The sequence below is a fragment of the Limulus polyphemus genome, unplaced genomic scaffold (assembly GCF_000517525.1).
Source record: "Limulus polyphemus unplaced genomic scaffold, Limulus_polyphemus-2.1.2 Scaffold4175, whole genome shotgun sequence".
In the NCBI taxonomy this organism is placed as follows: Eukaryota; Metazoa; Arthropoda; class Merostomata; order Xiphosura; family Limulidae; genus Limulus; species Limulus polyphemus.
In genome coordinates, this window is record NW_013669785.1 from 55,460 (window position 1) to 67,461 (window position 12,002).

General features: G+C 34.0%; 1 protein-coding gene across 2 annotated transcripts in view; it reads left to right on the forward strand.

The window, feature by feature from the left end:
* The window catches only part of LOC106470714, a 78,137-nt gene that overhangs the window by 51,237 nt on the left and 14,898 nt on the right, over window positions 1–12,002 (forward strand). Inside the window, exon 1 of one of the 2 annotated variants that reach the window (XM_013931280.2) lies at window positions 9,530–9,587. The exons of the other annotated variant lie outside the window; for it this stretch is intronic. The gene's annotated coding sequence lies outside the window, so the exon portion shown is untranslated. Of the gene's footprint in view, window positions 1–9,529; window positions 9,588–12,002 lie in introns of those variants that run through there. 2 annotated transcript variants of the gene reach the window in all.

Consider the following 12,002-nt stretch of genomic DNA (forward strand, 5'->3'; position numbering starts at 1 on the left):
TATATATATATATATATATATATATAATATACGCTTCCGTTTCTCTGTTTGTCTGCCCGGAACTTTTTTCGCAAATTTCTCGATCAAACGCTACAAATATCATTTCGTTAGAAAGGCCTTTGACCAAAGAGTCCAGATTGTATATTGGCTCTTCCATTCAGAATTACCTTACCTGTTTTTTTGCTTATTCAAACTTTTCACTGCAACAAGTATGGTACACGATATCACAGTGTCATTATCATCACGTGACGACTGGCTTCGATTTCACCTTTAGTTTTTTTATTTGCAAAATATTTGCCACAAACAATACCTAAATCACCTGTAATTCCCTAACAAAACGAACATTACGCTAAATACAATTTCTATGGCACTTTCTCGGCTTATTTAGGTCTAAAATACGCATGCGCAGTTCGTTCAAAACCGTACGATTATCACTTTGTGAACATGCATTCGGACGTTTTTGTATATTCAGCTAAGTTTCCCTTCATTACAACTTTACATTTACTTTACTTCACAATAATCTAGGTTCGGTTCGTTTCATAGAATGTTATAAACATCTTTTAGCTACTTTTTTCTTTACTACGGGTCTTATTCTTCGTTTTCGTGAATTTATTTTGTAAATATTATTACCATACTTTATTGTTTTCTTTACGTGAAGTGTTATTAAATAAAGTTACGTTTACGCGAGGTTTTTCAAACAGGTCAGGATTTATCGAAATTACACGTAATGCCTGCAAGAAAGAGTAGCTTAAATTCCCTGCGTTAAAATAATAAAATAAGGAAAATTCAAGCGAAAGACATGAAACTACCGCAAATGTTTTGTATGATAATAATACAGTACATAATCTGGTTTAGGTTAAACGTAGCTAAGTCTGTGACGATATACAGAAACACCAGCACATATTCTGGTTTAGGTTAAACGTAGCTAATTCTGTGACGACGTTTAACCTAAACCAGAATATGTGCTGGTGTTTCTGTATATAGCTAAGTCTGTGACGATATACAGAAACTTGCTGAGTGATGTAATAGTGGTTTGGTAACAATGTGATGATTTCCTGTGAACGTTCAGGTTACATATAAAAACGTACCTAGTAAGGTACATTGAAATATTAGATATTATAATATATAAAAAGTATATGACAGTAATCGAATAAATAGTATCCAAAGAAACCTGATGAAACCTTATCGCTTTCTACCTGTGTAGATCTAAATGAATGTACTAGTCTACTCATTTATCTTCAGTATAAATCTATTGACAAATAGACTTTCCTTTATGCGGAATCTTCATTAATTATTCATTTTAAATTGTCATGTCCTTGAAGGTGCGCATCTTCTTAATGCTGTAAAATGACGTTGATTTCAAATGTACATGTTCTCATATGAGAATTTGAAAGTACGTACTAGTGAAGCGTTTTAAACTCATACACACAATTTGTAGCTTTGAACATAGATATTCTATCGTTAAGCCTAAAACACTGTTACAAACTGTATTCATGTTACCGACGCCCCCCAGTGGCACAGCTGTATGTCTGCGGACTTATACTGCTAGAAACCGGGTTTCGATACCCGTGGTGGGCAGAGCTTTGTGTGTAGCTTTGTGCTTAATAACAAACAACAACATGTTAACGACACATCTTGATTCAACTAACGGGTAATCACAATGACACAGCATTCTTAGTTAATTTAGATTTATTAAAGGTACTTGTATTTCCAAATACTACCGGAATTTTCTGTTTAGTAACGTTCCAGATTGGCTGTTTAAGTAGTCGTGAATAATACGGTCTTTTATAAAGACATTTTAGTTCAGAACTTTTTAATATTTTCAAGTTCTTTATGCAATCAATTTTGGTCTATTTTGTAAGCTCGATAAATTAGTAATTTTACTATGATTTTCTTACAAGAAACTGGTATAAAATTATCAGAATTAAAATATGGAATAGTAAAGATTTTTTTTAATGAAATAAATTTGAATGTGATCTATTACCTTATTATAAATTCAGGTAACTAGAATTGGTAGTTAATGATCTTATCAATGTTCAACTGTGAACTTCATATTAGTATGTTTTATTCTAAAGAGTTCCAAAAACATGTCCAACGTCTTTAGAAGTAATAAAAATAACACCCACACACTATCTACAGTACATTAGTTTTAAAGAAAGCCAGTGGTGGTTTTTTCTGGAACAAAAGTGACGAGACTGGTCTTTATCCCTTAACTATACTATCGTAAACAAGTTCTATGTGAGATTACTTCAGGGCAGCTTTAATGAACTTTTAATATTCGTACTGAGGAATTATTAATTTTATTTAATGTAAAAGATCTGTACATAAATATATGGGAAAGTTAGTATTTTTGGAATGGATGGCTTACACTTGAACAATGCAGGAGCTAGCATGTTAGCGAGGGCTATTAACTTGACTGTAGTGGTAGATTTAAACTAGGGCGAGACAGAGGTTAGGGCTATTTGTAAAATAGGAAACGCAATTGAAAGGAACATATGTACAACAGGCATAAAACATAAACATAGTTTAAAATCTATGATTAATTGTTACTATTGTAATGCTAGGACTTGGTTGAATTCGAACAATTTTGAAATATCAGGCTACAGATTATTTATTAGAGATAGAGTATTGAAAAAAAAAGGAGAGGAGTAGTGTTATATGTGAGGAGTGAGAGTTAGGGCATAATGAGGAGTGAGAGTTAGGGCATAATGAGGAGTGAGAGTTAGGGCATAATGAGGAGTGAGAGTTGGGGCATAATGAGGAGTGAGAGTTAGAGCATAATGAGAAGTGAGAGTTAGGGCATATAACACTGAGGTTAAATCAGTTTGGGTTAGTGTTATGCATTTAAAGGGAAAGTCTTATAATTGGGATTTATTATAGATCACCAGGTCAGAATGTAAAGGTTAATGAGAAATTGTGTAATGAGAACAGAATGGTAGCTGAAAAAGATGTTGTTGTTATGGGAGATTTCAATTTCAGGGGTATTTATATAAGCATTGTGTGTTGGATCGATAAATCCTGGTGTATTTGAAATCTACGCGGTCAGGCAAACAAACTCGCGTAATTATAACTTTATTCAATAAAACTACACGTACGAACTTTACTGAATGACACTACACGTAAAATAAACAATATAATAATGGTACTTATAATAGTGTACTGAGTATGAAACAGTTATGAACGTTCAGTGTTTGACATAGTTTTACAAGTTGAAACAAAGAAACTCACAAAAACGGAAAATAAAACCCGTACTAAAGAAAAAAGTAGCTAAAAGGTGTTTATAGCAGTCTATGAAACGAACCGCAACTAAATTATTGAGAAATAAAGTATATATATAATATCGGCAAACTTAGCTGAATATGCAGAAACGACTGAATGCATATTCACAAATTGATCATCATATGGTTTTGAACGAACTGCGCATGCGTATTTTAGACCTGAATAAGTCGAGAAAGCCCATTGCAATTAGTAATTAATGTAATGCTCATTTTGTTTAGGGAATTACAGGTGATATAGGTATTGTTTGTGGGAAATACTTTGCAAATAAAAAAACTAAAGGTGAAATCGAAGCCAGTCGTCACGTGATAACAACGACATCGTGTACCATACTTGTTGCATTGAAAAGTTTGACTAAGCAAAAAAAAACAGGTAAGGTGAATCTGAATTGAAAAGTCGATATGCAATCTGGGTTCCTCGACTTAAGGCCTTTCTAATGATATTTGTAGCGTTTGATCGAGAAATTTGCGAGGAAAGTTCCGGACAGACAAACGAATTATTTATAGAGATATATCTAAAAAAAAACCACCCCCTCTTTGTTTCTTTCAGATATTCACGCAAAGTTACACGATGGCTATCTGCACTAGCCGTTCTTAATTTTAAACTGATTGATTTTGTTATTGACTGATGTTAATCTATGAACTGTGAAAAGTGACTTTCATAAAGTTTCGCTCAGTTTGGTTTATCAAACTTTTTTTTATGCTACGTGGTTTAGATATCATCTTCAGTGGCACAACGGTATGTCTGCAGACTTACAACGCTAGAAACCGGGTTTCGAGGCCTGTGGTGGGCAGAATACAAATAGCGCATTGTGTATCTATCATGGACAATAATTGAGTGAATACAGATTACTACCTAGTAATGATACATTATTTATAAAGTAAATATTTAGTTATAGAGGGATAAATACCATGTAATTTGAGAATAATTCGGTAAATATTTTGGTTATTTATATCTAATTCAGAGCACAAAATTAAGAAACAATTCCACCGGACAGAGGGGCAGGCAGAAAAAGATTTTTTCCGGACTTCCAAGGGTATTACTGGACCCCACTTTTTCTATGATAATTCATGTTTTAGTGTGTTTGTAAGAAGCATAGTGTGTGATTTAAATTTATTATATGATATAATTTAACAAATTTATAACTTATTTATCACACAAAAGTCTTTATTTATGTTCTATAAAACAATAAACTCAAAGGATTATCAAAATTAATTATCCAAAGTTAACAGTCATTATAATGAAAATTATCTGAGATTGGCTTCCTTAGTTTGAGCTTTCTCATTTTCACCTATTTGTTTTCAACTTTGTGAGAAGCATATAGCTATTCACAGAATTAACAAAGAAATCAATAAGCTCGAGCAATTATCAGTTTTAATTATCAAAAATTAACAGTCGTCATAATATGAAGCACTAGTTTCTCTAGAAGAGGAGTAAGACTTAGATGATATAGAGAGTGAGATTGACGATACAACAGAAGAAAGCAAGGCAGATGATGATATGACAGAAGTTCATTGTGAAGAAGCCAGTCTCAAATAATTTTGCTTCAAAGTCACATACATCTGCCTTTTGTTTTTTCTTTCGTGGTCCATATGGGGCTGTTGAAGGCCGCCTTGACCTGATGCCAGCTGACCTCCATAGGTAGAAGGATGGTTTAGGATCATACTCTTTTACACTTCTTGTATGTAACCTTATCCTCATAAGGTCTGATACAGTCTGTGGTTGAAGCCCATTCTGGAAATCTTTATGCACTAGTTTGTATAAACTGAATCATTCACGCTCTACTTCAGCACTGTGTGCTTGCAGGCTGAGTATAAGATCAATGATTGTAAGAAAGTTCTCATGTCCACCTCGCTACATTGTCAACCCTCTGATTTGTACCCTTTGCCTTACGAATCACAGAGTGGATAACAACTGTCTTTATGGTGGTCTATTCATTCATAGCTGTATCTGGACTGAAGGATGTGCACAAACTGAGTGGTTCTTGAAAATTATCTAAGAGCACCTGGATCTCAGTATCACAAACTTTTTCAAGAGCTCTTTGTTATTCAATGGCCATGTATTTATATTTCACACTGAAAGTATCAAGATGTGTGGGTCATTCAGGTCTACAAACCTTTTTCAAAGATGAGAAATTAAAGCACTTAGGATCTTCTCCCTATCTACGCTTCAACTAGTTGGATCATTCTGCAACTCTGTGATACCACGGTGAAATGTGAAGTCCTCTTCCTTGAGTAAGCCACCAAGGGTTGGTCCATCACATGTCCAATCTCTTTGCAACACTTCTAGAGTTGCATTTAGGGCCTCGGGAATATCACTTAAGATACAATCCTGCCTCTACACTATTTCAGAAAATTCTGTCAAGGATGATGTTATGTCTAACATTAGCTGAAGATAGAAAAATTCTTTCTTGATCTTAGATGTTTCAGAAAGGCAATAGATGCACTCTGATCATTGGAGACAGCATTAAAATGTGCAATCAATGCTTGGTATACTTTGAATAGGTTTTCTATTGTTGTATTTGTATATTGCACCCAACGAGTGCCTCCTACTTGTGTAGGGAGCCTTTTGGTAAGCTCAGCCCTGGCTTCTGATGAATTGTGATAGTACAAGTAAAGGCTCAAGAGGAACTCATCTAACACTTTTTGGTACTTCTTTGGCCACATCCTTGATAGCCAGTTCTACTTTATGAGCTACGCAATGTACTGGGATGATCCAACTTGCTTTCCATTGCAATGCCTGCCCGGGCTCCAAAGTTTACTGCAGCTCCATCCACAGCAAAGCCAACAACATGCTGGTAAAAATGTTCCTCTACAATGTTGAGTTATTTTAGTGTTTCTAACATTGCTGTCAGAATACTTGCAGAATTTGGACGGTCTACAACTTTGCAGGCAACAAGAAATACCTTAATCACCCCTTGTTTTGCAGCACAGATGTAAAATAGTTCTACTTCCCTCACAGCAGTATTTGTAGGACCATCACACATTGTGCTATAAAAGTGTGCACCACTGAGCCATTCAATCATTTCAGTCTTTCCAGTTTCTGCAGTGTACTTAGTGAAAACAGCACATTTATGTTCACTGATGTAACTTGTGCCAATATCTACACCATTTGTAGTTTGGAATTCCATTAGTCATACAAAGTCCTTAAAAGGACGGCTATTTAGTGCAAGCACACGAGCTGAGCTAATTAGCCTAAGAATCCTTCCCTTTTCAGCAACTGTTATCGAGTCAAGAGCCTGTTCGGCCTTACTTGAGCCTGGTTTTGCCTTTGCTACATTGTGTATCCCTTGGCATTTCACATGACACTTTGATTTACTGTGATCACGGAAAGCAGAGGTCTTCATATTGGAATTGCTTCCATTGAAGAAAGGTGATTTCTGGTCTGCATAGTCTGGCATACTACTGCAGACTTTGCAGTACAGCTTCCCTGGGTCATCATCTCCAACTTAAATTCAAGAGAATTCAGCTTTCCAGCCAGTCTAAGGGAGTTATAAGAAGTAATAACATTATCTAACATATACACTAAAATACCCGTGACGGTAAGCCTAACAGAAAAAAGCAATGCCAGCTTTTATTTTGTGATCAAGTTTCACCAATAATTTTATATTGGCGACTTTAAAATATGAACCACTGTATAGATCTATTCCTGGAAAGTTCTCTTTGGACGTCGATTCTTTTCATAATGTTTGTAATCTCTATTAGGTACAACTTTACTTTTCTCAGTAGTTGGATCCTTCGGATAAAGCGTTAACTTTGTCTGCTTTCACATAACTGTCAGTCGTCATTTGCATGCAGCAGAATATTATTGGTGGCAAAGTTACTTTGTGTGTGACTACCAAAATGGCAGTATAAATGATCATTCATGACGATTGTTGACGTATTTTATTTTCTGAATATATATATATTTATTTAATCATAAAAAACTTAAGCAAATTATTTTTTGACATTTAATTACCCATTATACTTCATGCTGACGGCTTATGTATTTTATTCTCAGTGGAAATATTGCTTGAATTAATGTTAAAAGTGATTCGTTCCTAGGTGATTTATCGTGTATTTGAGCTTGGTCAGAATAATTTCCGGAAGCATGTGAGATGCTGAGTCAGATAAAGAATTGAAGAGAACCTATATTCACCATCACAGGCAAAGCTGTCAATACTAGCCAGCTTCTATAATTTACTTTCAATAAAACATATTTTTCGTAGAAATGCCACTGTATGGCGCGTGTAGAAAATTGTTTTAAGTTAATTAAGCTATAAAGTGTTGAGAAAATGTATTAGAAAATTGAGCCTTTGATCAAAATTTTGCTGGTAATAAGTTAAATTTTGCCAGACGTCCCTCAAAACTGTCGGCAAATTCCTGTGGTCTGGCGCTAATTTCGCACACTGTAATTACATAGTAATGTAATAATAATAATCCAAGAAATATATTGGTTATGAATAGGTAATATAATAGAGCCAATAATGTGACAATAGCCAATAAACATTCTGGTGAGAAGCAGATGAGTGCCTAGTAATAAAAGCAATATAAGAAATGCTATGGTTATGCACAATGAATGGCTTGCTAATTCAATGTGACTATTATCCGGTAGTAATTAACATGCTAATCTATACCAATAAAACATACTCTGTGTGTATCAGTCAGTCAGCGCCATAGCTCCAAGAGGAAAAAACCTAAAGCCTTGAAACTTTTCACGCATATTAAAGGAATCCTGAGGGTGTGCACCTGGGCATTATTTGTTTCTCAAAACAATTGTGGTAAATTTTTTTGACCTATAATTTTGGCCTATAGCCCTTAAGCCAAGAGAGGAGTATATGCTCCCATCTGTCAGTTGGTACAACAAATTGTTAGGGAATAAGTGTTTAATAATAACAGTTTTGTAACAACAGGTTAAAAAAAACCCGTATGAAAGTGTAAGAATTCATATTATTGGTTGAAATGATTATATTTAAACGTTTGTTCGTTTGTACTTCTGATTTTAAAACTGACGAAAAAGCTTTTTAAATAAAAGTCGTTAATACCCGTGTAGCGAAAAAACAAATTTGAAATACAGTCAATAATGTTTGATTCGCTGCACGGGTATTTACGACTTTTATTTAAATATTTCAAAAAAATTAATGTTTGTTTGTTTTTGAATTTCGCGCAAAGCTACACGAGGGCTATCTGCGCTAGCCGTCCCTAATTTAGCAGTGTAAGACTAGAGTGAAGGCAGCTAGTCATCACCACCCACCGCCAACTCTTGGGCTACTCTTTTACCAACGAATAGTGGGATTGACCGTCATATTATAACGCCCCCATGGCTGAAAGGGCAAGCATGTTTGGTGTGACGGGCAGATTGCGAGTCAAGTGCCTTAACCACCCGGCTATGCCGGGCCAAAATGAATGAGATACGAATGACGCAAAACTTTCTTCAATAATTTTACAAAAATTATTTCTGAATGGGCAGTGCAGCTGTGAGTTTTACCAGAAAGTGAGAGGGGGGGGGATCGCCTATTCAGGAAGAGAATCACTTAAGATAAACGATATTTTTTATCATACTTAACGTTGTTTAAGACTCATAACATAGGTAAATGAATATGTAGAATTACAAACGGACATTTATCAACGTTAAAATACTTTTATTTCCATCGTTTCGGCCTTTTTACCGGGGCCTTCATCGGGCAACAATATACTGAGCGATAAAAATTCGTTAACTGTGGAACTCCTAGGTAGCTAGGCAACAATTGTAACAGTAACTGACATCTGGTATTAAAGTTCTTAAAAACATAGAATTATGATGAATATAAAATATAAATCGATCGCTTCGATATAATAAACATAAGGAAAATACAAATATTGGTATTATATGGAGAAAAAATAAAGGAATGTTTCATACTTCAAATAATACATTGTAAAATTAAAAGTTTCATTTTACATCGAAACCATATAGATACTGTGTTTGTGCAAGTTTCTTAATATTGTCTTTGGTATTAAATTACAAAGTAAATTGAGGGAAGAGTTTAGGTTTTATTCTGTACGAAGTTTTTTAAAAACCCGTTGTTACAAAACTGTTATTGTTTTATATTCTTTTTAAAGAAACCTCGCATAAAAGTGTTAGAATTCATATTACTGGTGGAAATTATTATATTTAAATGTTTGTTCGTACTAATTTCATATTTATAGAATGCTTGAAAACAGTATGCCTTTTTTTTTCAGTATTAGTACCTTTATGCATTTGACATGTAAATTTTGATCTTTTCTGTTTAAAAACAGTTAAACATCGGCCATCTGTTCAGTAATATCCGAGCAACGCCGGGTAAAAAATGGCTAGTAAGTATCCCAATAAATCTTCTGGTTAGCTATATACAAGTACCTAGTAATATGGTAATAGCCTAGTGGATATTCTGGTTATATACAGTTATAAACGTAGTTTATAAGGTCAACAGTTTCAACAATTTAGTTATATGACCATAATCCAGTAAATATTGTTTTACATTCAGATATTTGATAATAGTATAAAATGTAGAATACTTGGTAATATGACTAGAATCCTGTAAATATCCTGTATATATGTAGATGTGTAGGCAGTATAAAGTAACATGAGCATTGTATATTTTAACAGCTTACAACTTGACAAGAAACAGCTAATAATTTAATGTTGGATTAGGTCAAAAGCATCATCCATATTAATCAATTTTTGAAATTTAGTGAGTTTGAAAGTGACTTCACTGATATCAGTGTCAGTGAAATGCTAAATATATTGACTAACCCTAAAGTTAACTTTCATCAATATTTAAGTTTACTGTAATAATATATATATATTTTTCATTTTTAAAAATATCACAATTGAGATTTTAAAATATCAATGTCATATAAATTTGCATCTCCCTCTTGTGCGAAAGGTTGTGAGATCCACCACTAGGAGGCTGTAGACTCACAAAGAAAGGCATATTCCTGAGAAATTGAAAAGTTTCTCATGCCTTACACGAATTGCTTTAAAAAACAACAACAAGGATTCAAGAGAATTTAACAACTTCAAATCTTACTCCAGCAATAAAACATCAGAACTCAGCGACACCTCTCCTCATGTTGCAAGCTATTAAATAATAGTTTCAATGTGAAGATTTAAAGTAAAGTGACAAGGACGCAGTCAATTATTTAGTTTACTTACATGTGACATGACACTAATCCAGCAAAATATTGTTGTTATATACAATTAAATATCTTTGTAATATGTCAATCAACAGTTTTATATATATGGTGTGTGTGTTTGAAAATGCTGATTAATTAATGTAGTTATAATTCAGTATCCCTCTAGTGGCTTGACGGTAAGTCTGCAGGCTTACGATGCCAAAATTTGGGTATCAGTACCTGTGGTGGGCAGGAACCAGTTAACCAATATTTCAGTAAATATATCTATTATATATGGACACAGAACATTGTTAATGTAATAGCAATCTAATAATTTTAACAGTAAATAATCGTGTAGTGTAAGCATATAGGTTGTATCGAATCAGAAATCCTTGCTGTAATAGTAGTTTGAGTTTCTGTAGAAATGTGTAGTTTCGTTGGTACTCTTCATGAGTTTTGTCAAGTTTTAAAAACAAGGCTGATTTTAAGAGTTTTATGACACATTAACAATAACGTTAAATCTGTACGACACGTTTACTGTGACCCATCTCCGTGTCATGACGTTCTCGTTTTTGACTTATTTCTGTGAAGCGGAGCGAGACCAGTTAATTACGAGATTGTTTTTTATTCCTAGAATCCAACACGAAAACCCTCACACCTTATTATTAAAACACCACAAAGTGGTTTTCAAGGTGAATTTATTAGTTTCTTTTTCGTTGTGTACGCTACCTTTCTTTGTATCCTAAATTTAAAAAGTTACAATCCATACCCCAAATCACAGATATATTGATAACATTCTGCTACAATCTGAAAGACATGTACACTTATACTAGCACTATAAGCCGGATAATTAAACTCTAAATTCCAGCTAAATTCTAAAAACACAGATATACAAGTAAATAACATTTAACCCTAACTGTAAACACAAATACACTTATAATACTATAAGACATGATGTACATTTCCGGCTAAAAAGTCAAAGACAGATCTGTATAACATTTAGCTCCAACTTCAAGACAGTTAAATTTATAGCACTAATATACAAGTAGTATACCTATCAATTTGGACTGAAAAATAGATAGAACTATCATGCATATATTTCTAATTCTAAAACAGATATATTTACATAACTATTACAGAAGTCTTACAGCCGTTAGTTCCAGTTGAAAATATTGGTGTACAACTTCTGGTCTCACTGCCAACACGGATAGATTTACATAATATTTTCAACTGGAACTAACGCTGTGAGACTTGTGTAATAGTTATGTGCTGGCAGTGAGACCAGAAGTTGTACACGATACATTTACATAACTATTACACAAGTCTCACAGCCGTTAGTTCCAGTTGAAAATATTAGTATACAACTTCTGGTCTCACTGCCAACACAGTTACATTTACATAACTATTACACAAGTCTTACAGCCGTTAGTTCCAGTTAAAATATTAGTGTACAACTTCTGGTCTCACTGCCATCACAGATACATTTACATAACTATTACACAAGTCTCACAGCCGTTAGTTCCAGTTAAAAATATTAGTGTACAACTTCTGGTCTCACTGCCAACACGGATAGATTTACATAACTATTACACAAGTCTCACAGACGTTAGTTCC